General features: G+C 42.6%; 1 protein-coding gene and 2 long non-coding RNA genes across 3 annotated transcripts in view; 2 read left to right on the forward strand and 1 right to left on the reverse strand.

Annotated features, from left to right (window-relative positions):
* MYL10 (myosin light chain 10) overlaps positions 1-20,263 on the reverse strand; it is a 94,911-nt gene extending 74,648 nt beyond the window's left edge. The window contains exon 1 of the mRNA XM_084492964.1: positions 19,959-20,263. The gene's annotated coding sequence lies outside the window, so the exon portion shown is untranslated. The remainder of the gene's footprint in view (positions 1-19,958) is intronic.
* On the forward strand, positions 9,096-17,211 carry LOC311421268. Its single transcript, XR_014684774.1, has 3 exons — positions 9,096-9,958; positions 10,070-10,651; positions 16,621-17,211. It is a non-coding gene; the product is annotated as an uncharacterized lncRNA (long non-coding RNA).
* Positions 19,856-25,364, forward strand: LOC311421260. The gene is made up of 3 exons (XR_014684768.1): positions 19,856-20,163; positions 20,601-20,678; positions 25,171-25,364. It is a non-coding gene; the product is annotated as an uncharacterized lncRNA (long non-coding RNA).
* Positions 25,365-26,673: the final 1,309 nt, after the last annotated feature.

Genomic DNA, 26,673 nt, shown 5'->3' on the forward strand with positions numbered 1-26,673 from the left:
GCAAGCCAAGGGAGTCTGCCTTATTTTACATGAAGTAGTATCTGAAGAAAGATCAAAGGAAAAGACCAAGATTTCATGGCTAGTGAATCAGGCAAGTCTGCTGAGGGTTTTGATACAATCTTTACAATAAAGGGAAATCTTTTCTGCTTAGTGACACGTCAGTTAGGGGATGTGCATTTTCTACATTTTACTGATATGTGCGGTAAGTTCCTTGGGTCAGTCACTGGCTCTGTAATTTCAGATTCTTCACGTGGGAAATACTAGTGCACGTTTTCAAATGTTGTGGGTGCTCAGGAGTATTTTTGAAATGTAATGTCTGAGACTCTTTTACTTTCAAAGGGATTTGGGAGACTTACTTGGATGCTTTGGAAAATATTACCTTAAGCAATTGTTTCCTGAAGGAGTTACCACTAAGGCCAGTGAGCAAGCCTCGGTCTCTAAATAAATGCTCTTAGGAACGAGCTAGCAGAGCTGAATGTGATCTATTACTGTCCCTTTGCCCTTTCACCAGAGCACCTCAAAGCACTCTGTAATCATAAATATAGGAAGAATTTGCTTCCCTTCCGTCCATCCCCACCCCGCTATGGGAAAGAAAAGAAGAATTATGACAATTGAGCAATTGTAGAACAGAGTAATTAGGTGACTTGCCAAAGGCCAGGTAGCCAAAGTGGGGAACTGATCCTAAGCGTCCCAGTTCCTGCTCCTCCTCTGGAGCTGATACACGCAGACCCTGCCACTGAAAGGTCAGAATACTTCTTCCCTGGGGAAGATTTCATTTCCTCCTTTGAACGCTGAGGGAGGGGCACCTCTAAATCACAGGTTAGGCAGGCACTCAACTGAGTTAACACAATGTACTTCCCTACACTATGTCTTGAAGGTGTAGTTAGATGTTATTACATGTATTGCTCTCGCTCCTAGAGGTCTCTGCCAAGAGCAAGCCCCATTGTGTTGGACACTGTTCACACACAGTATGAGACAGTCCCTGCTCCCAAAGAACTTTAATATTCTTTGATAGCTCTGGGAAAGGTTTCATGAGAGAATTTCAGCATAGAGTACAGGGCCTGTTTCTTCCTTTTAACCTGGATTACACCAGCATAATTCCACACACTTCAATCCATACCTGTCAGAGATGAGACTCTGGATTCTGTATGTTGCAGTCTCTTGTTTTAAAGCCACCGGAGCATGTATAACAAATAATCAGGAAATGAGTGGGCAGTTGGCATTAATTTCCTCCATGTCACCATCTTTGGTTTCTGTTGTGGAAACACAGCAAGGCACAGCAATTGCTATTTCAGTGCACAGAGCCATCCCCGAGCCCCAGATGGTGACCATATGATCTGTCCCTCTTATGGACCACGGACATGTTTTTTTTCTTTACTATTTGACTTCTGCATGCAAGGAGTGCTCACCTAAATCTGCCTAACCACCACAGCACCTGGGTGCAACACAGGTCCCTTTAGGAATCCAGTAAAGACCCAGACAGATGGTAAACAATTTGTGGAAAAAGCACAACCTGACTCAATTAGAATTTCCTCCATGAATAGCTCCCTATGTCAGAACTTAAGGCCCCAATTCACAGGGAAATCTGGGACCCATTTCCTCAGGAATTGCTAGCTATTTACGCAGAGAAAGTACTGCATTCTGATTTTGTTTTCTGGACAGTCTGGGGTGGGCTTTACTGCTCTCTTGAATAGGCTGGATTTATGCTGAGCTGCCAGCAATGAGATGACAAAAGATCTGTGCTTCTAAATGTCACAGCTTGTGACCTTCTTCACCACCTCAGCACCCCATCTCTCCTCCTGGCAGAAGGTGCCCAGGTAGCAGGAAGAGCTCATCAGCTGCCACAGATGAACATCCTAACACTTATGCTGGCTTTGTCTGAAGCCCAAGAACTGCACCCAACTTGTACAAAATGCAGCAATTTGCTGTCCTCTCCCTGATAAGGAGCCCGTGACCTCCTAACACCCAACATGCAGCTCTAGCCACGATCTGGGGCTTGTTGGCATTTAGGGGAATAATGGTCCCAATGTAAGAACTGTCTATGGGACAGAGCCCCATACAACCCATAAAGCACACTCCTAGAGCTGCCCTAGGAAAAGTGACAGCTATCTCTAACTGTGTCCTTTACTCCAGGCAAATCAGACTTGTCTGTGGAGTAAGACATTATAAGGGGAGAGCGGGCCTGGCACAGTCTGACCCTCAAGCAATAGTTAACGATGATCTTCCCAAACCTTCGGAGTGTATCATGTGCCCTTTCAAAGGCCCAGCCTTAGCCACACACTCTTGTGTAAACAAAATTGGATCTAATTCCAACTCCTATGGCCTTTACTAGAGTTAAACAAAGCCTTGTAGAGCTGAATGATAACAAACCACAAGGGGAGGGAGAAATTACATGGGAAGGAAAAAAAAAAAAAAGCAAAATATCTGTCCATGACATTTCGAAAATTCTCATTTGCCTAACTCCCCTGATTTTAGCAGAGCTGCATGACTTTACACCAGCTTCGAAGTTAGTCTCTTCTTTTTTTTTTTTTTTTTTTAATCTTTCTTCTGATGAGCTCTGAAATCAGCAGAGGTGTTCAGGCAGACGTGTGTAGGCTGTCTCAGACAGCAGGGGCTTCAGGCAAGAAGAATCTCAGGCCAACAGTGGCAAGAAAGAAAAGGTTGGTGGTGGAAGAACAGAAGATGAAGAGGGAAGCAGTGAGAGGCAATTCTTGTGGTTTGGAAGTTCCTGTGGCTCTATGTACAGTCAGCATTTCTGTCTGCAAACAGAAACATTTCTGTTTGCTTTGCAAGCCAGATTTCTCAACCTTTGGCCTTCTGACCTTCACTGTATCTGGCACTACAATCAGGTGTGAGATAGTAACTCACTGCTTGGAGCGGCAGAGCTTTTTCACTTGATCTGCCAGCCAGATAGATGGGGCCTACCCTGTCCGTCATGAGACAGAATACAGGGTGTTAAGACTGCACGGGCAGAAGGCCCCCAAAAAGCTCTACTCAGAACAAAGCACAGAGCTTACCTGAGCTTAAATAATGCCACATTACCCAATTCCAATAGAGACAGACTTCACACTTAAGGAAAATCTAAGTAAGAGCTGCCCATTGCTTTGGCATGGTGCTAAGGATCAGATGAGGTTTCCACCTGCTTGAAAATATAGCGTTATCTCTGTTGGACTCTGGCAGGAGAAGAGCAAAGGGGTGTCCTTATCTTTGACCAGAAAGGTCATTCAATTTCTCCTTATGAAATTAAAATAAAATAAAGTTTTTTAAAAAGGCCGTACAGTTTCTTTATACCACATGCCCATGTTTATTGCCATATAAAATTCCCTGTTTGCCTACACCCCACCCAAGCTCTTGTACACACCTGCATAAGTCTATAATTTTATCCCATGAATCATTCTGTACCATCAGATCACACCCAAGTTACCAGAACTCTAAGGAAGTGGCAAGTTCATTACGCTGGTTTTCATCTTTCAATTTTAAAATAAAAGGGTTTTTTATTGCCGCCCTGAATCCACAAGTATTTCCAAAAAAAAAAAAAAAAAAAAAAAAGACAGGCAAAAAGAACATGTAAAATTAATTAATTAAATGCACCGAACAAAAGGGTGTACAAAGGAAGGGAGAGCTAATAAATGATTTTTTAAGGGACTGTTTGGACCTGTCCTGCAGTGGTTATATCTACCTCACGTGGTACTGCAAATCTTAAGCATTCAAAATTCATGAGTCAGGCTCACCAAGAATCATGAGGCTGAGGAAAAATCATAATTTTCAGTTTAAATTAAAGGTTTTTGGCTTATTTGCCTCTGGGTTTTACAATAGACTATGGTTTTAAGCACTTACGCAACCTTTGAAGGACTTTTTTCCCAGGGAAGTGGAGATTTTCAACTAATCGCTTCATGTCCAACAGCTAGGTGTTTAAGGACACTACCAAACAACACAAGAGGTTGTAATCCAAAAGAAATCAAAGTGCCGTGGTGTACAAGAGCAATACTGAAGTGACACAGGCTACATTTAGAATGTTCTTTGTTAGAAGCATGAAACAAAACACGGACGAGATGGAGAGAGGTATGCGGGCAAATATTGGCCAGTTGCATTTTTTCCACGTTTGTTAAAATGTAAAGGAATACACTTCCATCTTAGCAGACACTTCTCAGTTTTAACTTGTTAGATTTATCTCAGGGTTATCAAATATGCATTTGAATCAATTGGCTTTGTGGTTTCTAGGGCTAGGCTCAGTGTGCTTCTTGACTTCCAGCCATTTGGTGGCCCCTTCATTGTTACACTACTGTAATACGCAGCAATGACACAAACTTCTTGTCGTTCAATTAAAAAATGCCAAGCAGCCAACGAAGAAAATTGGACTGCCTCCCGGGCAACTTAAGTTCGTGTCATATTGTCATGGGGTTGTTTCCTAGCCAGCATACTTAATTGCTGAGAAATGTGTTTACTATGTTGTATGTACATCCACTCATTTGGGACCAAGATAGGTGTGACGGAATCGTAACAGCCCAGGATTGGGCAAGAGGCTGCAACAGGCTGCCACCAGCGGGCAACTCTACCACAGTGCAAAGAGTAAACATCCGCAGTAACAGTTGTCTCTCATCCAGCCAGGAAAGAAAAGAAAAGCACAGTGGTTGAAGTCTCTTCTCCGCACTGGAAGGGTCTAGCTTTGCAACGATGATTGGGCACTTTAGATCTAAGATCTCTTTTCCTTCATACACATTCATTGTGCTTTATTACTTGCTAATGGTATAACAAAGAAATGGGCTAAATCTAATCATGCTGCAGTTGACTACAGCTGAAAAAAAGAAGTAGGAATGTGAAGTATCAGATACCTCAGTGATTCTCCCGTATATATGCTCCTTCTGCTTAATGGCTTTCTGTTTTATGACCACGCAGTCCCCCTGACATTTAAAGCTGTTGTCTCCTCACCGCCTCGTTCGGCACTCTCACCGCGGTGTCCGCCACTCCCAGCACTGCACACCAACCCACCTCTCTGTGTACTTTCTGATGCTTTGTGATTGGCAGCGAGGCTCAGGGTAGCAGACAAGGCGAATCCTGTAAACATGGCAAGAGATAAGGCAATACCGTGGGGAACTATAACCACAAAACTAGCTCACAGAGTTCAAGGGATGGAGGTGTATGCATTGTTTATTTTCTGTGCTCTTGGATCAGCTGCAATTCCACATGTAAGCTAACTTCTTCAGCCCAAGCTTTCAGACCTGGAAAGTCCCTTAGCACCGAGCATTATTTAACAAAGAATATATGCTTTCTTTATCTTTTATCTATATAGGAAACAAAACAAAAACAAAACAACGGAGACATTTGAACAATGCCTACAGCTCTGACTTAGGCCGTGTCTCTGCCCTTGTTTGCACTGATGTAAATCAGAGATCCCTGTAAGAGATTTAACATAGGCCTTTACATTTCTTATCACATCGCTCCTCTGCTCCACCAGTGATCTGTTCTCTGTGTTTCTAACAACAGTGCCCGAGCCTTTGCCAAGCCACAGTTACACATGGAATGCTTTCTCTCTCCAGGCACACATAGCGCCTGTCCCTTCTTTATACTTCCATATAAAACACGCATCTTTCATCCTTCTCACAACAAGTACACTACCAATTATACCAATCTCAAGGTTTTTTAACTCATTTCCCCAGCATTAGCTCAGCTGGCGTGCCCATCCCGTTTGTTTATGATGAATGTTTTACGACAATTACATATTCCCAGGTGCATTTAACCAGAAAAGCAGGAACAGAAAGAAGTAACAGACTTGAGACTGCCTGGGCTTGCATGGTGGCAGCAACAAATAAGTTTGCTTGCTTCAAAGGCACTGATATAGCTGCTTCTGCACTTGGGGGACTCGTGACTAAAACTGGGTGGTAATGGGTTTTCCATTTCTACTCCACAGCAGATTTCTTCTTTTGGTTTGGTGCAGCTTTCGGCCAAAACGCCGGCATTTTTACCTGAGAAATCCAAGGCCGTGGCTTGCACAGCCCAGTTGTGAAGCTGGTGCCATTCTGTCTGGTGGAGAGCATTCACACCCACCCCAAGCTGCTGTAGGCACAGTGGGCATGAGGCCACAGGACCAGGACATGAGGGGCAAGACCAACTTTTTTGGTTTTCTGTGATTCCCCTTTACCGCCTAATGTTTTCGGCACCCTCCCTGCTACTTCAGTAGCTCATCTGCTTCCTAACCTCTGGAGTACTTGAGGCAGAGATCACTGGATTAAATTCCATATTTTGGATCGTGCCATTGACTTCTTCATTTCTTCAAGAAGGGAAGTGACTTATTCTGACTTTAAAACCCCCGTAACCCATGTTGTATTATCTAGCATTGCCAAGCACCAGCTTTGTCAAGGTCTTGAGAGAAAGGGTGAATAAAGGCGTAGACTGCTCTTCTCATGAGTCTGGCAACTATTCATACTTCTGAGCTGCCAGGTAATATCATTTAAGTCATATTAGCCCTTTCTACCCTTGTTTGCCATAATTACTGAAGAGAAACTGATACAGGTGATGGTGACATGAGGCTGAATCTGCATCAGTCTGAAGACCTGGCAGCAATGGCACTGGGTACCGTGACCAACCACCCAACACTACCTGCACTGTGCATCGCTCCATAAAATCCAGGCAGTGTGGCCTGTATGGGTTTCAGCTTGGATTGTTCAGCAGAGAAGACTCTTGATTTAAAAAAAATAAAAATAAAAATTAAGAGACAGGGTCTGAAGCTCTGTATCAGACAGAAATAATCTGCAAAGTACATGAAGATCTGACAGACTCCATTCAACTAGCAAAGTGGGAAACAGCTGTCTGTCACTGTCTCTTCCTTGAACACAAACACATTCAAAGTCAATCCAAATCTTTCTGTTTCATCAGCAGGTTTATCCAGTTACCTGCAGGATGCAGAACAAGTTTAAGTACCAACTAGTACAAGTCAATAATGGGTGCAGCTCTATTCCCTCTGCTTACTGTGTCTGACAAGCTGGTTGTCAGAGGAGAGAGAACCCCCCTCCCAGATACCATAGCTCTGGGACTCAGGTCTCCTCCTCCTAGATTTGCCATTTGTCTGCCCCCTTTTCTAAGCACAGCTCAGGGAGCTCTCAGTGAAGAATAAGGCTCTTTCTCCTAGACCCTTTGAGAGATTTCCTATTAGTCACTAGGATAATTAAAGGTTCCAGTTGCATTGCATTAGCACCTTTCATGTCATTAGAGTCCAGCTGCAGTGCGAGAATCACATATTTGCTGAGACTCCTGTGCCAGCCAGCATGCCGGGAGCAGAGTTTTACATTTCATCACTTTGTAAAAGAAATACAATTAAGCAGTGTTCCCTGATCATATTGCAGGGCAGGTTGCAAGAGGGGCTCTAAGCACCAATCACCGCAATGTCTGGCCAGGAGTCGTTCTCAAATGGTGCCTTGACAAGGTTTTATGAACACATTTTAATAAATCCATGGCCACCTAAGACTCCTTATTTGTCAGTATACTGCACACCAAAGCTGCTCAGGGCTTCACAGTGAAAATGCCAATTGCACTTGGGCACTTGCTTCACGCTGCACATGGTATCTCCACTTGGCTTACAGGAGAATCTTCACCCTTTATTAGTAGTGCAGGTGTTGTGCCACAGGGTTTGGGAGTTCTGAATTCACCCTCCAAAGGCTACTGGTACAGAGATTTACTTCATTATAACATTGTTAATTGACAGACTTGTGTGCCTGTCTAGTCAATAACAGCCTGTTAAAAATATGCATTAACCAGAGAGAATGAATCAGCTGCTAATAGCAGTCTCCCGATTGTCAGCTTCTATCTATCTTCGGCATTTGTCGGAACCTTGTCACTATTGTACTCCTGCGGCTCCAAGTCTCTAACATATTTATCCTCCAAACACCCCTCTGGGGCAGGGCGGTTGTTGCTCTCACCAGTTTACAGATGGGAAACTGTGATACTAAGAGGGAGAGTGATTTGCCCAAGGTCACACAAGAAATCTGTAGCAAAACAAGGAATAACACATCAGTCTAGCAAACCCAGGGGGATTAACCTACCCACAGCCAGGACATCTTTCTTGTCTCCTTCCTCTTTCAAGTCAGCAGAGCTATTGCAATTTATACCAGCAGAAATTCTTTGAGATTCTTTAAGAACGCAGAGTCTTCTATTTATGGGTGGATGAAGTATTAACTAAATACCCCCCTGCCACATTCCCAAAATGCTGACACCCCAAAGTCAAACTTTAAAACATGAAATATGCAAACTTCAAATCTTGCTTAAAATCAGTGTCTCCTTTACACCAAGTCCCAGCCCTCCTTCTTGTCTGTCTGCATTTCTGCTAACGACCAACATCTCTAGCTCCAGGTGTAGGCAAAGAATGGCCACCCTATGCTTCTGTTGGAGGTCTAGAAAGAGCAGCAGTGTTAGAAAGAGAAATGTGAACCTGTGATCTGGCTTAGAGTCTTGGCAATTACACGAGTCCTTTAGTTCATGTACCAAATATGTTTGCTTGTAATTCAATAAGCTGACATAGGATCTTAAGGGACATTAACTCATGTGTTACTGTGATTGATTATAATACTGCTGTTACATTAATGTTTCTTATGTGCTATGCAGTGAGCAAATGTAAGACAGACGTGATCCTTCATGTGAAAAGTTTGCCTTCCAAATAACATATGATAAAGGAGAAAGAGAAGACAGGGAAAGAGTGGGGCAGTTGATCTAAGAACATAGACATAAGGTAATTAATAATGGGCTGGAAACTTGCCCAGTTTGTGTGAGCCATGAATTCAGGCAAGGAAGCTAAGCAGTGCCAGTCACACTAGAGGGGAAAGATGGTGTAATCAGGTGAGAGAAAGCAGTGCCAAACGCACATTACTGCAGCATGGCTCCGCGTGTCTCGCTGCACCAGCTACAAAAATCAGCCATGCATGTGAAGCCTCGTGAACAGCCCTCTCCTATTGCTTGATGAAGCGGTGAGTGTAGCTCTGTTCCTGAGTATAAGCTGGAAACACAGATGAGAATTTTTAGTATGTGGAAAATCTAGAATTAAGATGGTAAAAACAGCAATTTCTTCAAATAAAAAGTTGTTTCATTTTCATATCTTCATTTTTTTTTTCATACTCATTTCCAACAAGAAGCGCACACACATGGTACTGCGTCAGGGGTACCTCCTATTTCTTCCTGCAGACAGCTTCAAACCCATCTCTGTTTCTATTCCAGGACCTCAGCTGGACACAAGGAGGCACTGTCAGAAGAAAAGCAGCATGGTTTCTGTTGGGCTGGGGGGAGACCCAAACCACCAGTTCCAGTTCCTCTGCCTGCCTTTCCTCCCTGTGATTTCTCTTGCTCTCCAGAGCACCGGCAAGGCTGCTTCAGGAAGTCAACCCCCCCACTCCACTCTTCTGTGTCTTGCAGGCAGTTGTGGCTTCAGCTGCTGCAGAACGTGATGACTCTGCAGGTTTCTCCTTCCTGTCCTCAGAGTCTATCAACCTCTCCATCAAGAGGGGCCACTCAAGTCGGTGCAGCTGCAGTAGCTACCAGCCAGCCGTGGCTACTGGCTGGCATCAGTCAGAGGAAAGGAGAAGTACACAGGAAGGCCTGCCCAGCTGTGCAATAGCCACAACAAGCCCTTCCTGGAAAAAAAAAAAAAAAAAAAAAAAAAAAAAAAAAAAAAAAAAAACCACGAAGGATTTCAGCCTTTTGAGAAGCCCCAAGGATTTTCCTCCACCTTCCTACAGGTGGAGCGGTTGGGCAGACACTTGCCTGAACCCTCCTCGAGCCCTCCCAGCCCACTAACAGCAGGCTTTCTGTCCAAAACACTCATGTGCAATTAGGCAAAGCAAACTTCAAAGCCGTCTAGCCCACTGACCCAAGATGGGACAACCTAATTAAAAGAATTAGCTACAGTGTCAGCTTTTACCGGGACAGACCTTGCTGGAGGTAGAAAAAAGTCTGAACTGGCTTCTCAAAGCTGTAGGTTAGTCTCCTACCAAGGAGGAACTGAGATCAGGGCTTTGAGAACAGTATTAGTTGAATATCTGACATGTCCATTTTCAACTCACTAAGGTCTGGCATTGATCATTTCTAGTGCTCATAAGATGGTAAAATATCAAAGGAAAGCTTCTTGTGCAATGGATGAATGCCGTCATCGCAGGGAGGATTCCCCAGGCAGCTGATCCTCAGACTGTGAGCTAAGCAAGTAACTCTGCCTATCTGCACCACTCCAAAACGGACACAGCAGCTAGGTCTGGAGGTGGCACAACCCTGTATCTGCCTGTACCTGAAACCAAAGCACGATACGCAAATGAAAGGTGGCTCAGAAACTGCAGACAGCATGGTACTGGTAAACAACAGTGAGTAAATTCCCTTTGTAAGAAGCTGGTAAGCTGTATTTTCCAAATGAGAATTGGGTTAACCCCATTTATTTGCTTTGCCTCTTGTATGCCCTGCTGGCAATATTAATTATTAAAGAGGTGTAAGTCCATTCAGAAATAAAAGCCCTAACAATCCATAACAGTCCCATTAATTAACACCCTGAACTTCCTTTGCACTATGCAAGTACACGTTTAGTGCCAGGCACAAAGCCACTAAACCCAGGGAAAGTCTCCAGCATGTGGGCTACTCGAATGCTCACAGATATTGGTGAATTCACAACTTTTCAGTGAGATGGGTCAGTATTGTTAACCCCATTTTACAGACAAGGATATTGAGGAAGAGAGAAGGGAAGTGACTCACTGAAAAAAAAAAAAAAACACCCTGTATTAGAGACAGGAATAGGACTCAGATCTCGTGACTTCCATTCCTGAGCCTTAATCATGATTAGATCGAAGCTGTAGAGCTTCGCTTCGCAAGTTCTGCAGACTGTGAGGGAAGAGGGGAGAAACGAGAGGTGGGAAGGGTGCGGAGCTCCTTTGAGTCAAAACGAAATGCAAGTTTCCTGGAATGGAGCCACCACTAATTTCAATAAATTTACTTAGATCTTGAGCTTTGGGATGGCATGAGCAGCTGTGAGTCATCTTGGCCAGTCAAAGGAATAATTAATTGTTGTGGGCAAATCTCAAAAGGTTTAGGGGGTCAGGTAAGGTAAGCAGTTAAGCTTATCCTTGCCTGCTCTTTTCTGCTCTGCAGACTATGCTGGAGACACTCACCAGAACACTCACCCCATGGTTTCCTTATGCCAGATCTATCCATCTGCTGCACACACTTTCTGCCTCGTCTTATATTTTGATTATAAACTATTCATTGCTGGGATTGTCTCTTTTTAAGAGGTTTTTATAGCACCTGCCATGGCACAGCTCTGATCCATAGAAGGATAAAGCAGTCTCAGACATTCAGCCATCACCCAAATAGTAATAAAGGCTGAAAAGTTTGGCTCCTGAGATTTTTCATGCTTCCTGATTAGAGCAGGAGTGGTTTCCTTGTGGGGCTTTGATAGTTTTGCTCCCAGCACAGCTCACAACCAGGAAGTACAAGAATGCAGAGCAATGATAGCCAGAATTTGCAGAACAGCTCAGCATGCACGATCAGAAGCAGATTTGCAAAAGAGCTCAGCTCCCATTTAGGCACCAAAATCAGTATCTAGATTTTCAAAAGTGCCAAGCTGGCGGGCTACACAACTCTTTAGCAAATACAGCCCTCGTGGCAGCTTGTGAGCGTTTAAGGATCTGGCTCAGCTTTTCAGGCTGAAATGGCACCAGAACAATGTGAAAAGTCTCACCTTGACTCGTTGAGTATTTTAATTTATTTTTCACAATTTTTAGCGCCTCTCAGTGCTGTAGGATGAACCATGTAAGAAAAGTGTTGTCTTCTTTGACAGCTCTTCATTCCAAACAAAAATGCAAAGCTAGGAGTAGAAAGATGCCTTTTCTGCCTATTGTGCTGCCCTGAAATCTCAGCTTCTCTCTGGCTGCAGTCCTTAGGCAGTGCCTGAGGTTGGTGACTGTACTTTGGCACTCCAAGGGTCATACCCAGGCAAAAGAAAATCCCACAGAAAAAAAAAAAGAGAGCTAGCTCTGTAGTTTCCTCCCCGGTGTCCCTACTTCAGATCTCATCTCTGAGTCAGGGAGGCAAGCAGGATTGTCACTTAGGGCTCCAGCTTGCTCCTTGAATGGGGCAGGACAGGAAGCTGTAACTGGGCTGCTGACAGCCTGCTCCGGCTCTGTCCCGGCTTCACCTCACAGTAGAGCACCAAGGAACATCTGGCTGTGAGGGTGACCAGGGGGTCCTGTCTCATGCCAAAAGCCATCAAGGCTCCTTGCAAGTATGACAGGCTGTCAGCAGCTGCTTGGTGATCGCTGGCATGTTTGCAAGGCACAACTGTTGGCATTTAATTACGAGGCTGATACCTAATAGCACATCTCTGAGCTGGGCTGGCACTGCGGCGCTAAAGGGAAAGGGGACGGAGGAGAGTAAGGAGGAGAAATCCACACTGCTCTCTGAAATCACCAGAGAGAGTATGCTGCACAGGGGGAACACCTCAACTACAGGAGATGTTCCTTACAGCTGGATAAGAATTCACTACTGAAAGTTATTTGTGCCCAAAAAATGACAGCATCCTTGAAATTCAAGAAACTTAGTGGCTTGTTAGACGCAGGAGGGGTCCTGACCAACCCTGGCCACATTTCTGGATAGCTTGCCCAGTAAGGTCCCATGGAGCACAGGGTTTCTGGGATGTGTGGTCTGGGGACAGCCTCTCCACAACATCACAATGGTCAGAGAGCCATGAAGCGGGCAATATTATGGCTAGTGGGAACATTCCCATTGCAGATTTGGCCCAGTAAGTGTTTTTTGTGCGTCCCTTGCTTCCCATCTGGGCCTGCTGCCTCATGTGTGGCTGCTCCTTCTCTGTTCCAGAGCAAAGACAGTTGTGCCAAGCTACTGGCAGTTTGAAATGAGTTTGATTTTTCACTGGAGTACAGCAGAGGTACTCCACAGCCCGAGTCGAGCTGGGGAGGTGACGACTGACATACCTGTGGAAGCCCTGAGAACCTCACTGAGAGCCGATAGGCATGCAGGAATTTAAAAGCCCTGAAGCCACGTCTGAACCAGGAACTTCAGAGCACAGACTTTCAGGTTCAGTTTCATTTTGAAACGTCTGTAAAGAAACATTTTGATATTTAAAAAACATTGTAATTTATTTTCCCTTCCATGGGAAATTTCAAATATGTCTTTTTTTTTTTGCTCTGAAACAGAACCTGTCAACTCCCACCCTCAAATTTTCCAGGAATTTCCCCAATTTTTCAAGTTCTAGGATTGCCCATAAAGACATGCTGACTTTCAACCTTCTCTAGTGCCATTACTCCACAGCCTTTTTTCCAATTATGATTACATTTTAAAGAAAGAGTTTATAATCCCCTGCCAAAAAAAAAAAAAAAAAAAAAGTGCTTCTTTTAGGTTCCAAGTCTGGAGAAAGGTTCCCTTTTGTTCCTACTAAAGAGATATGTTGCCTGGTGCTGACTGGGAGCGGAGACACTCCTGCATTCCCAGCCCTGACACTAACTGCCCCTGTGGCCCCAGGCTAATCGCTTAAATGCTCTGGCTCAGTCTCCCCATTGGTAAAACAGAGATAATGATACTTACCATCTTCTTCGCAGGGGTGTTGCAGAGAAATAATTAGTTTGTCTCTGTAAAGCACTTTGAAGATAAAAAGCACAATACAATTGATAATAATTATTGCTATGCAGACTGGTTCTCCCCTCCCTAACAACTTACTGATGCAGAAAGGTAAGGAAAGCCCTCAACTGAACCAAGCGTCTCTCCTGGTGTAGCCCCAGTTTCTGCAAAAGTGCATCTCAGCCCAAAACCATAAGCCAGACACCCCCAAATTTTGTAAAAGTCAAATCTGGTTTAGTGACCCTAGCTTTAACTTACCAGAGTGAGATTCATCACTGCTCGGAAAAGAGATTTGTTTTTCACTGTCTCTTTTTCTCCAGTCCCTCGCAGTTTTTAATAGCATTCTGTGCCTTCAAAAGCTTCCACCAGTCCCTGATACCTCTGCCTTTCCCGGCATGGGGCAGCAGCTTATTATACACCAGTTTGTTACAGCCTCTGCTTCAAAGCCCCACAGTTCAAAGGGTCCTAGAAGTGTTGAACAGGTCAGCACTTCAATGCTGATCCACACATCTTTAGAGGGCAGTCACATAGCCCCAGTTTTGTTCCTGGGGGAAACAGAGAACAACTGGTTTGTAGAGTTCCCTTTGGCCTTAAAACTGGCCAAAGAATTGGATGCTCCTGGTGGCAAAGATCAAGCGTCAAGGAACCCTGTAGGGGCTGAGCATGTAGGGCTGTGATGTAGTGAATGAGGGAAAATGTATCTTTATGAGTCACTGACTTGTTCCTAATGGGAGCTGCAGAGGAGCAGAGGAAGAAAAAAGGGAGAGGGGAGTAAAAGAGAAAAAAATAAAAAAAATAAGATAAAAAAAAAGTACCAGAAAGGATAAATCGATCTAAACTAGTTCTTTCCATGCACTTATTTTTCAAGGCATGTGACAGAGTGATGGAACACCTAGAGATCAGTCAAACCAGACCAGAGAAAATGCTACCCCGGATAAACCCTCAGCACAACCTGAGCCACATCCTCTTCTCAGATTTGGGGGGAAAATGTAGATATGGAATACGTGCTAAAATATTTTTCACTTGCACATAGACTTGAACTTCCTGCACACTGGGTCAAAGTCTTCTGCAAAAGGCCCCTCTTTGCTGTGTTTATGGCCCAAGAGGAAGCAAGAAAAAGCAGAAATCATCCTGTTCTGCTGAGATCCTAAAGACTGTTTTCCAGCCAGACAGTTTGAAGAAGTAGTATTTGAGTCACTGGGCATCTCTTTAGGCTGAATCCAAATATTGAAACTAAATGTCAAAACTTCCTTTCTGATATCAGCCAAAGTGGAAGAAGCCATTTTTGTGGTGGGTATTATTTGTTGTCTTCTAAACTGATGTGAATCAGATACGGTATCAAGCCCTGGAAGAGCTTTGCTCTTACCAGCTTTATATGCATATATATATACCAGTTTTAATCAAATGTAACATGCATGAGGGCAGAATTTGCCCTGCAGTATCTAGTTGGGAGATTAATATTAGCAGATTCCTTTTGAGTAACAGAAACAGAGACGCTTCAAAGAACAAAACAACACAGAAAGGGGGGGCAAGAGGGGGGTCTGTCTGCGAGGATTTTACCTGGGGAAGAGCTGTGTGCTGTAGCACATGAATTAAATGCATGACTGAAATATATCACAAACCAACTGCAGGAGAAAACTGCAGCATCTCCTGGGTGCAATTTTTTGCAAAGCATCATTTAGCTACAGATGCTCATAGACTGTAGACATCTAGACTGTAGACATCTCTAGACAATACCAAAAAGCCTATTTTGATGGCTTAAGTTGTGTGGGGTCTTGCCTTTGGAAGGGCTGAGTTTCCCACCAGTGGAATGATTCAGGTGATAGAGAAGTAAATGAAGTTTGGGCTCTTACAGTACAGGCTCCATCCCAGCTGCTACGACTTCAGTTGGTCGTCAGAAAATCCACTGCACAATCAGGACACAGCTCATTTCTTACTTCTCTTGTTTCATCTCCTTGTTTCTAGTCCCTGAGGGAAGGGTGTTTCATTCACTGCAGAGCTGGTACAGCACAAGCAAAGAGAGGTCTGCAAAGGGGAACACTTACATTTCTGAAAGGCTTTTTTCCATTGCCCATCCAGACCCATGTCCGTGCCCGGACACCTGAAATTCTGTTTGCCCAACTGTAGGAAGTGCTGTAAAAACCTTCATTTTTATAAGCACGTAGGGCTACCGGAAGCATAAAAACTGCACAGGTGCCTACTGTAAACAAACATTTCATGTGGGAAGGGGGGATGTTGCATTTAACCTGAACTATGGAAGTATAGTTCTCCTTAGTCTCAGGTGAAACAGTCTGTAAAGCTCTCTCGTCTATAAAGCCTCGTCCTTCTGCTGAGTTTGCCTTAGGCTCAACCATCCTTGCACCTTCAGGAAAATACTCAGAAATATGTTTCCTTGCTTCTTTTTCCAAGGCCTGGGTGGCATGATGTCTTAATGCATCTGCCTGTTTACGTTAGCAAAATGGAAAGCAGCTTTGTTTATGGAAAAGATCTATTTTTGTTTTACTTTTTTTCTCTCAACTAAACTGACTTTTATCCAGGATTGTGTTTTGCTTTGGGAAAAGAAATGTGCTGCAATTCTTAGCCCTAGCTTGAAAGTCAGGTCAAGAGGAAAGGGGGAAATCCTGATCATATTATTTAATTTTGTAGGATTACACTGCAGCCTGGAAATCTAAAAGAGCGGAAGAGTTAATATCCCCCTTGTCTTTGCAACATCTTGTGTCCCTGTGCAATGCTATTTGCTATTCTCCCGTACACATTTAGACAAGCCCGACCAGAAACAAAATCAGTATTTCCATTTTATGGGCAGGGGGACAAGTGTGTGGAATCCAGGAGAGAAAGAAATTTCCAAAGTCATCGTGCTCCCCTGAGGATAAATCATGTCACTATGTCTTTCAACTTCTCCAGACTTTGATCTTGTAAGAGATCAAACAGGGTCAGGACATGGATGGTAGGTTTTGAATGAAAACCCAGACAGGGCACTGACGTGGGGAGGTGAGGAGCGCAGCACGCAATATTCTCCCTCTGCAGACACTGCCGAGTAGCTGGAGGAATACATGGATACCGATCTGCTGCTGAACGGGGAAGGCTCCCATCCTGACTTGGAAGTCAAACTAAGGTCTGGCCAGTCTTCGTCTTGAAAGTTTGCTGGACAGTTTTGACAAAACTTGATACTTAAGCCTTGGGTTCTAATCTTAGCTGCAGTTCTGACTCACGAGCTGCATTTAGATAATTCTCTGCGTCTTCCTCACCAAAATGGAGCTCGTACTCTCCCGTTCTGCAGAATTGTACCGAACTTTTGAATGCGTGGTATAGAGTTGGAGTTTGTCTAAATTATGGCCACCAATTTATGACACGTAACAATTCAAGGTGAAACCTGTATATAATATAAGGATATAATACAAGGATCTAACATATCATTAACGCTCTGTGACATAGGAAATGGGTTTATCCCTATTTCAATTACGAACATTTAAATGTGTGTGTGTGTTATGGAAAACTGTGGTAGCATTGCCTACTATGAAGGTTGTCTGACTTTCCATAGCAATATATTTGTATACATGCGTGTGTTTGTATAATGCATATATACATAACTGCATTAAACAACAACAACAACAACAACAACTGTGGAAATGCGTTGTTATTTTTGATTGCAAAGCAAGGTGCTCAGAAATGAAGGAAATTACAGACTTGAGGTGGGCCGTGCAACTTCAGCTCAGCCCCACTGTGCACATAGCTTTATGACACAGCCATTTAGCATTTAATCACACAGTTTTCATTCAACGTTCTTCCTCTTTCCATTTTCAAAACCTTCTGCAAATCACAGTACTGGATGTGCCCTTCAGAATAATAGCCACAGGAATTTTTAAATACAAACTGTTTAAATGTCCTAAATGTAAGAGTTTGCTACTACTCTCCAGTAATAACAGGATACAATAGCCACGATATGCACTATTAAAAAGGATAATGAACAATGATAATAATCCTTAATAAGTCATAAGAAATAATAAAGTAGGTAATGAGGTGCCAGTTTTCACAGTTAGCTGTGAAATGTTTCTCAAGTTGACACAAGAAAATCCATAGAAGGGGATGAAAATGACCATATCTGTTGATTTACTCTCACTTTCGACGTTTCTTCCTAACATCAAATTTGTGAACTGGAACAACGGAGCTTAACCATGTACTGATACATGTCTGGTGCAGAGAAATCTTTCCAAAAATGCAAAATCAATTGAAGAACAAGGAACAATAAGAGATCAGCTAGTTTCTGGCTGGTTTCCCATCTGACACTGTAAAAGCATCCAAGAGTATTTGTTTAATTTGAAATAGAATAGTGAACCGTGCCATTCTGGAACCCCTCCTAGCACATATGCATATACACAGACCCAGCAACAAGCTCCCTACCCACAGCCATCTGTCGTATGTGCCAACTGGAGTAACCCACTAATATTAGTCAACAAGGAACTCAGTATAGCTTCCTTTTCATATACTGGGCTTCTGTAAGAGATCACAGTCCTTGGGAATGTGCAGCAGGATTCTGGACTGGGGTGCAATCTATGCAGATAGTCAGTAACATCTAGCATTACCATCACTGAGGGTAACATCCGTACTTCCTACAGCATAGTCCAGCTGTGGAATCAACCTGAAAATGACTGACAGACCTTCTCTGGACTGTTTCAGGAGTTTATTTCATTTTGTCTGTCTGTAAATCCTTTTTGAATCACGCATTTAATTTAAATTTTTCTCAGTTTCCCATCACCATAATGGAAACATTCACTGGAATTTCAAGAAATACCACAGCTCAGTTCCACCATCACATACTTCATTCCCTGTGATTTCATTGTTGGTCAGTCCCTATTTAATACTTCAATGGAGTTTCCTGCCCTTGAAATTCCATAAACTCTTTGGGACAGAGATGATTTTATTACATCACAATATTCAGCATCCAGCACAGCAAGCCCTGAGCACAACTATTGCACTATAATAAAGAAAAGGGCAAAATTACAGTGAAAAACTCTGGCACGCAAACAAATCCCTTCTCTTAACTTCTACCTGAAGCAGATGCTGGTGGTATATGTAACGTGTGGGGCTTCCCTGATTTACACCCTTGTAAAAATCAGTATTCAAAGCTCCTTTTCATGTGCAACTTTCATCTAAGTAAAGGGGATACCACATATCAAAGGCAGCTGCACCAGCCACTTTAGATTTATTAGTAAATCCATTGAAAAAACATTTCCAGTGAAATAAATCTCAGCCTGCTGACTTCCTCCTATTCTTTACTTATCCTCTTATTGATTTTTGTCTCGGAGATTTAAACCTCTCAATTTGTTTTATGAGACACTTGTCGAACAGATGACAAGAAAAAAGACAGTGCTGGATATTTTCCTTAGCAGTTTTAAGTAGAAATAAAGAGCATTTCTTTGAAATTAGTCTTGCTCTTGTGACACAGTAGGAAGAATATATCTGACAAGCCCTTTAGAAGGCTTTAGCTCAGTGCACAGAGAAAGCTCACCGGCTGCCACTGACACAGCTTTGTGGCAGCAGTGCCCCAGAAGCTCATTGACAAGTTTGACATGTAAACAAGCTGTTGCTAAAAATATTTAACCTAGGGGACCCCAGCTAGTTCAAGGGGCTAGTAATGGAATACAGATCCTTTCACCTCTAGGCATCTGTTCAAAGCTACAGCATTGACTGAAAGTCATTATCGTCTGATGGCTGTTCTGAGGAATGAGTAGGTGGGCTCCGCTCTGGGTCCTGGGAGCAAATTGTTGCTTTACTGAACTGCTCTGTGAATCTCACCAGAAAGCTGGGGCCAGGTACCTGCTGGTAGCTGGGGCAGCTACTCCCCAGATGAAGGTGTCCTCAGCTTCCTCCCCTCGAGCTCCACACTGAGGATGTGACACCTGGCAGGCAGTCGTGTCCTTGCAACAACCCCCTCCTGAGTTGCTACTGCTGCTGTTCTGGAGGTGAGAGGAGACGGAGCAGCACATTGTTCCCATCAGCTCCTGCCACCTGCCCCACAACCTAAACCTACCCCAGCCAACGAATGCCAGCACGGTGCTGCTCTGAAACTGAGCTGCCATCTGCAGCCATTTCTAAAGCCTCTCTCCGATCCTGGATTTACAGGAAAAGAGGTGACACGGGCTGAAACACTGTTTCTGTCTTGGAGACTATTCTTTTGGGGCAGGCAGCAGTGACAGAGCAGCACCCCAGCCTCGGGCCATGGTGAGATCAGGGCAGAGAAGCACTGCCCACCGAGTGCCTCTTCCTCCCCTCAGCTCCGCAGGAGCCTGCCCACAGCGCAGGGGGAAGCCAGGGAAGGAGAATTTCTATTCCCACACATTTTAAATTGCTGTTATTTCACTTACTTGCCTTTGCGCTGGGCTGTGTGCTCTGAGATGACTCTGTCAGCTTTCCGCCGGTCTGCTACCACAGGAAACAGCTTTCCCCCAACTGTTACTCAGCTTGAGGCCTGGCAGCAGCTTTATGCCTAAAATCAGGTCCTGAAGAGACCCAGAGGCAGGCAACAAGGCACTGCCACTACCACCAGAGACACAGGGCTTCCCCATTTCGGTAACACGCACTAATCCCATGTTGTTTTCCCTCACGCTGTCCTGTGCCATGAGGCAGCCTGGCTCCTCGCCTTAGCACCCAACATGGCAGTGGCAGCAGGTCCAGTCAGAGCACCCCCCCCCCCTCCCCTCACAGCCTCCCCAGAGCAGTATCCATCAGGGACAGGGGCTGCATTTCACCTCATGTCACATACTCTATTTTAAAATATGTACCTATATATAATATGTGTATGACATAGGTGGGAGAGAGTGCTGCCAGGCTCTGGGATTTGCATGCGATGAGGGCTGTGGGGTTTGGAAGCTCTGTCTTCCTGACAGGCAGAGAAGGCTGTGATAAACTAGGCTTGGAGGGAAGAGCTTGGAGACACTGGGTTAGTTTCTGTTTTCTGGAGAAAAGTCACTTTCCCAGACTGACTGTTTCTGCCCCAATTGCTTCAGGTTGGCAGAGGATAACAGGTGCCCTGATGATTGAACACCGTGCAGCAGGCCGCGAGCCACTCCTGAGGTGAATTTAAGGTTGGTGTCCTACTGCACATGGTATCATTACAGGCCCTTCAGCCCCCAAAAGCAGGAGGATTTAAATCCATTATTTAAAAATAAATAAATTAATTAATTAATCTGGCACCTCTCCTACTTACTTATTTCGTTGTGAGGCTTTTCAGTTCCCATTTAAGAAGAGACATCTCATCCCAGGAGCTCCAGGGCAAACTCCATCTCCACACACAGAGGAACATGATGTTGCTAGGCAAGGTTGGTGTTAATTTAACTTTGGGAATAGCAGGAACAATAGGACTGGAAGGGACCTTCTGGTTCATCAAACTAGTCGTCTGTTGTTAGAGGCAACTATGTTATATAATCCCTTATGCAAATGAAGCTAGTGCTATTCTAAAGCCAGCTGTGTTATTTTTGTCCCCCTGCATCCATGGGAAGGCCCTTGGAGAACCTCTCTGCTGAAAGGACGTCTCCAGCTGAGGAGCACCTTGCACACTGCAGAGCGTTGCTGTCATTAATCCCAAACTGCACAGCCTGAGATCTCATCCTATTATATTTCATCTTGTCTCTGACGCTCTAAATGCCCAGAATCATAGAGTTCTTCCCCTAGAATACTCTGGCCCTCCACATTTACAGTACTGCCCTTAATTTGTATCACCAGCACAGTCCTACAGCAAGATCATTGATCCTATTTGATACTTTAGCAATTTTAAGGTTTCTTTTCTCCTTGAGAAATGTCAAGCTACATACCAGTAGGATCCTCTCTGATGCAGCTATCGTCTCCTTTTTTGGTATGCATTGGGCAGGGCTATCTGACCTGGGTAAATCTATCCATTCCCATACAGTTTTGTTCAAATTCAAGAATGTATCTGCTACTTATGTTCTTCTATCATGTAACTGTAAAGATGATACATCCTGTGTTGGCTGAGAGATTTGTGAACTCCCGCCTTCCGGAGAAAATTTGTATGCCACATCTTCCCGTGGCTCTTACTGGGATCTCAGCATAGATTTCCCACATTTATAACCTTCGTTTTCCTTTGATTTAGCTCTGTGAAGAGTTTTGGACAAAATTAGTGTTTACCCTTTCTACAGGATTTATATTCATCCAATCTCTTGGCAGGGCAGGACAGAACAAGGAGAGTGCAAGACCTTAGCCACTTATGGAAGGAAAATCCAGACAGTCTACTGTTTTTTTGTACCCTATGTTGAGTGTGTAGGCATTTTAGAGAAGGAGGAGGGGTCCTGTTACAAAGAGACCTGCTTCCCACCCTCTTTTTTTTCACTTCTTAGAAGGCCTCTTTGGAGGGGACTAATGGCCCTTTGGGACAAGCCCCCTTCTGCCAATAACTGTAGGTCAAAAGTTAAAATGAACAGGGAAGAATGAAAAACGGATAAAATACACTATAAATCTTGACATTCTAATTGAGAACTGTCCAATGCAAACTGCAGTAGTGTGTCTGTTTTACCTCAATGCTCTACAGGAGGCCAGATCCTGCTTTCCTTAATGGCTTGACGTATCCTACTGATTTTTACTGGGACCGCTCATTTGATCAAGACAAGAAAGATTTGGGCTTATACGAAGTCTCCTTGAAAAGACTTGATGTCTGATTGTTAAAACAATTTCTCTTCTGCAGTTAGAGTAGCAGAATGATGTTTTTGATTTCACAATAAAGGTGTGTTCATCTCCTCTTTCAGGCAGAACTGACATGACTGTGTATGTATGTGTCTGGGGGCAGAGATTTGCAGGACAAAAAGCTCTGTGGACAAATATAGCTTGTACAGAGAATTTCTTACTGAAGAAAAATTTGCCTGAATATTACATGTCATCTCAGATGCTTTATAGATATTTTTGCTGGCTGAGGTAAATGGGGGAGGATTACACCTATTTTACAGACTGGTGAAATCAGCGCATAAAGAATTTAAATGACTCACCCAAGATTACACAATAACTCAGTAGCAGACCCTAGCAGACGTTTCAGGAGTCTGGAGTCCCTGTGCTTGGAACACTAGCCTAAATTGTCTCCTTGGTCTCATCATCTCTGTCAGACACATCGCTTTCAGACATTTAGAATACATACAGAGTCAAAAATAGAAGAACAGAGCTTGTTTATTCTGCTGCTTATATATTAAACATTAGTTTGCTTTCAGTGAATAGTTTTGTTGTTTACATTTTCATAGGAATTCTAATTATTGAAGCAATTCATTCCAGACTTTTGCTATTCCTTTTCACAAAGGGACATATAGATACTGAAACAAAACTACCACTACTACAAGCAGACCACTGTGGTTCCCATCCTGGCAGCTCAAGAGAACAATCCTGTAACATTAGAATAAAGGAGCTTTTTATTAATACTACACCTTGGAGCTCTTCTCTGAATAGGAAACTTTCCCCAAAAATGTATTTGAAATTACATCCCTACACCCTGAGCTAATTTTTTTCAACCTCGTTAACGTCATGAAATGTATCATGAATATGTCCTTTGAAAACGATGCCAGTCCTGTGTAGCTTATACAGTCTGTATGTGTTGGTGCAAAGAAAATTGCTCCTACTGTATAGAATGTGTGTGCCAGAGAAGAGAGAGAGGGTTAAGGAAGGGAAAACATATACTGGAATGTAGTGGCATAACAAATCTATCCCTAATCTTGAAAGCTCCATAGTGCATGAGTAATGAAACTAAAGATGAATTATTACATCTTGCACTCATAATTTACAGGTATGTGTGTATTATCTTACAGCATAAATATTCCATTTATGCTTTGTGATGATGTTTTTCTCCATATAGGAAAATAAAAGTAGTATTAGTCACATGTCCATAGCTTTGTTAGTGGTTGCAAAATGTTTTTCTTTCCAAAAGGAAAGCAGACCGAATAAGGCAATGCTTATATTTAGGCTGTTGTGTTTTTTTCTATGTACATTGACACTTTCAAAATCTAGAGACGGTTCTTTTAATTTTAAAGGCTACAACGTCTGCTCCCTTTATTCCTGCCCTTTATCATCTTACACACCATGTTCTTATAGACAAGGGGGGAAAAAAAACATTCCAGTGTCTAATAAATCTGAAATCCATCAGGGGCCGCAAAGCGTTCATTCTCCTTTCTTGGTTCAGATCGTGTTACATTCAGCAGCACAACAAATGCACTTTGTGCACAAATGCCAATGGATTAAGCACTTTCGTTCATTTTTCCAGGGTGGGAACTGAGTCCATTTTTTTAGAGTTTTGAAAATTTATAACAAAGAAAAGAGCTCCACAATTGATTTTCAAGCGAGGAGAAGGAAAATTTGTATTACAATAGTTGTTTCCAAGCAGGACTTTAATATTGTTAAAGGACTTTAAAAAATATTTTATGATACTAGCCTTCCATGGCACGCAGTGCTCTACCTTTGGTTTTCTGAGCTAATTTATGAGAATCTCCGTGTGTGCAGATCTCAGTATTCCTTTTTTTTTTGTTCTTAGACCTTTTGCTGCCTGTTACAGAAAAGTTGCACATGCTGTGCTTTCTCAAATAGGAATTTTACTTTTATTCTTTCCTGTTGCATTTCCCTAAAATAAAATATTTGGGAGGCAAAAATAAGTATTACATTATTATTTGTGTAGGGGTATGTATTTTGGGACCAACTTTTTGAGCACATCAGGACCAGTTTTCTAATACGTGATCTCACAGGTATGAGAGATTTTATTTCAAAAGAGCTCAGTTCACGGTTACATACCTAAAAGAGGAGTAGATTAATAGGTGTCGGGCATTTTAATAGTTTCTTTCTGACCCTTGTAGACAGATTTTTTAGAAGAGCTGAGCTCTCAGCAAACTGAGTTCTTCTACATGGTGAACCTTTCTAAAAATAATAGCCCTTCTTTCAAATACCTGCATCTCTTCTGCTTTTGTGAAATGAAAGCATTAATAACAAGCTAAGTCATTATTAATGAGTTGATCAGTGAATGATAGCTATGAAATGCTTTTAGATTCATGGATGCTAAATAACATTAAAACAAATAAATATTTTGCTGGAGAAGTCTCCCATGAAGCTTAAAAATGTGCATGAAGATAATCTTTCAAAATTTGTTCCACACAAAAAATAAGTTGAATTCATCAAATCCAGGGCAATTTACAAAGTGGATAGTAACCAATGTATATGTTTTTAAGGAAGAAGCAGTAGTTAGCTAATATAACTAGAGCTTTTTCACATAACACAAGTGTGGAAGTCTTCCAGTACAAAACAATGAAGAGCAGTAGCAAAGAAAAAACCAAAGGACAGACCCTCAAAGACAGACTTTCAGATGGGCATGTGCTAATCTAAATGATCTGCTGAACTTGTGTGTACAGACTTGGGGGGGTGGTCTTATATTCATGTGTGAGCATTTTCATATATACCAAAACTAAGCACTTATATGTACACAAATTGGCAGATTTGAAGACGTCTGCATTGAGTGGCATGCAGATACGTGGGACATCTGTAATCAGGACTGGGTCTCAGCAAGGATTCTCTGTCTATTCTATTAACTTTTAGTCTTGTCCTCAGCTTAAAGAGAAGAGAAGGCAGAACAAACACTCCATCATTAGCTTCTGTGAGGGATTAAACAAAGCCAGAATTCAGACCTCTCATAGCAGGTAAGAAAAATAAAGGATGTCTTCCATGTTACTGCTGTCAATCCACTGCTTTCTTCTTTTCATCATTCCATAAATGGTATTGTCAGATCTGGAAGGATGCAAAAAGGTGTGTTTTTGTTTTTGTTTTTGTTTTTCCTATTATCATTAGGTCTGATATTTTGAGCTTGCAGTGGACACCTGTGCATTGTAGAAGTGTTTTTTAGTTCCAATCAGTTTTCATCAGGAGTGGCTTATCAAACATGAAAAGCTGTAAATGGTTGCTAGTGTTTCAAAGCAGAAACTTGGCTTTGAAAACAAAAACAAAAACAAACAAACAAACAAACAAAAAACATGTTCCCAATGCTGGCATGAAATACTTCCCTGGAAAAGAAAATAAAAATGTTATGGTCCTTAAGAAATCATAGATGGTAACAGTAAGGCAGCAGAGGGAGAAAAGCACTATGCAGAGATATCTTAAGGAAAAAGGTCTGGTGGTCACTCAGTTCTTTGGGTAACCTTCAATGTTCTGCCAGCAATACCACTGCTTTATTTGTAAGAAGCCATCCATTTCAGCCAAAGAAGGTCTTATTTTAAAGCAGAAGCATCTGTTTAAAGCTGCAGTACCCAGTTAGTATTTCTTAAGAAACGGTTGAAACTGTCAGCATTTTAGGAAAGCTAGAGGTATTGCAGCCATTTCCTATCAGATGATGTCTCTCTAAGTATGCAGGGTATAGGACTTTTTTGAGCAGATTAGGTTAAATACTAAACCTGACTTCATTAATGCTGGTGGAAACACAGAGCTCAGTATTCTGTGCAAAATTATGTTTTGAAGGAAAACCTCATGTTAACTAAGTCAGAATGTACCAGTTTAGACTGTTAAATTTGATACTGTTTTAACATAACACATTTCAAAACTGAGTCTCATTCTGAAATAAGAAGTAGAAATGTTCCAGTCCTGTAGGAGAAAATTTATAAATGTTGACATTATTGGTGTTCTTTGTTTCTACGCTTTAAATCAATTTGCATCAGAAAACTTTGTGTGGGAAATAAATTGGGAGAACTACTCTCAAGGAACTCAAGGCAAATAATTTTTATTTTTATTCAGAATTTTTTTAGATGTGTTATTCTGATTAAATAGTGAATAAAGTAATCACCATATATCTATCACTTACTTTGATTCACAGTACAAAACTGCAACAGAAAGCTTAGAAAGTAACTGTGTTGCTTTAGCAGTATTGGCATCCCTGATGATTCTTGTACACTAACAGGGTAATAATAAACAGAAATGCCTTTTGAATTACAAGTTCCATCAGAATCATAGGGGGAAGGTCAGTGTTTTCCAAATCGAGGAAGACAAAACTGGCATGAAAGGAATTATATGTTCAGGCTTCTCAGAGGGGATTAGAAGTGCTTTCCTAATAGCAACTGAAAGGAA

The sequence above is a fragment of the Aythya ferina genome (genome assembly GCF_964211825.1).
Source record: "Aythya ferina genome assembly, chromosome: 19".
NCBI lineage: Eukaryota > Metazoa > Chordata > Aves > Anseriformes > Anatidae > Aythya > Aythya ferina.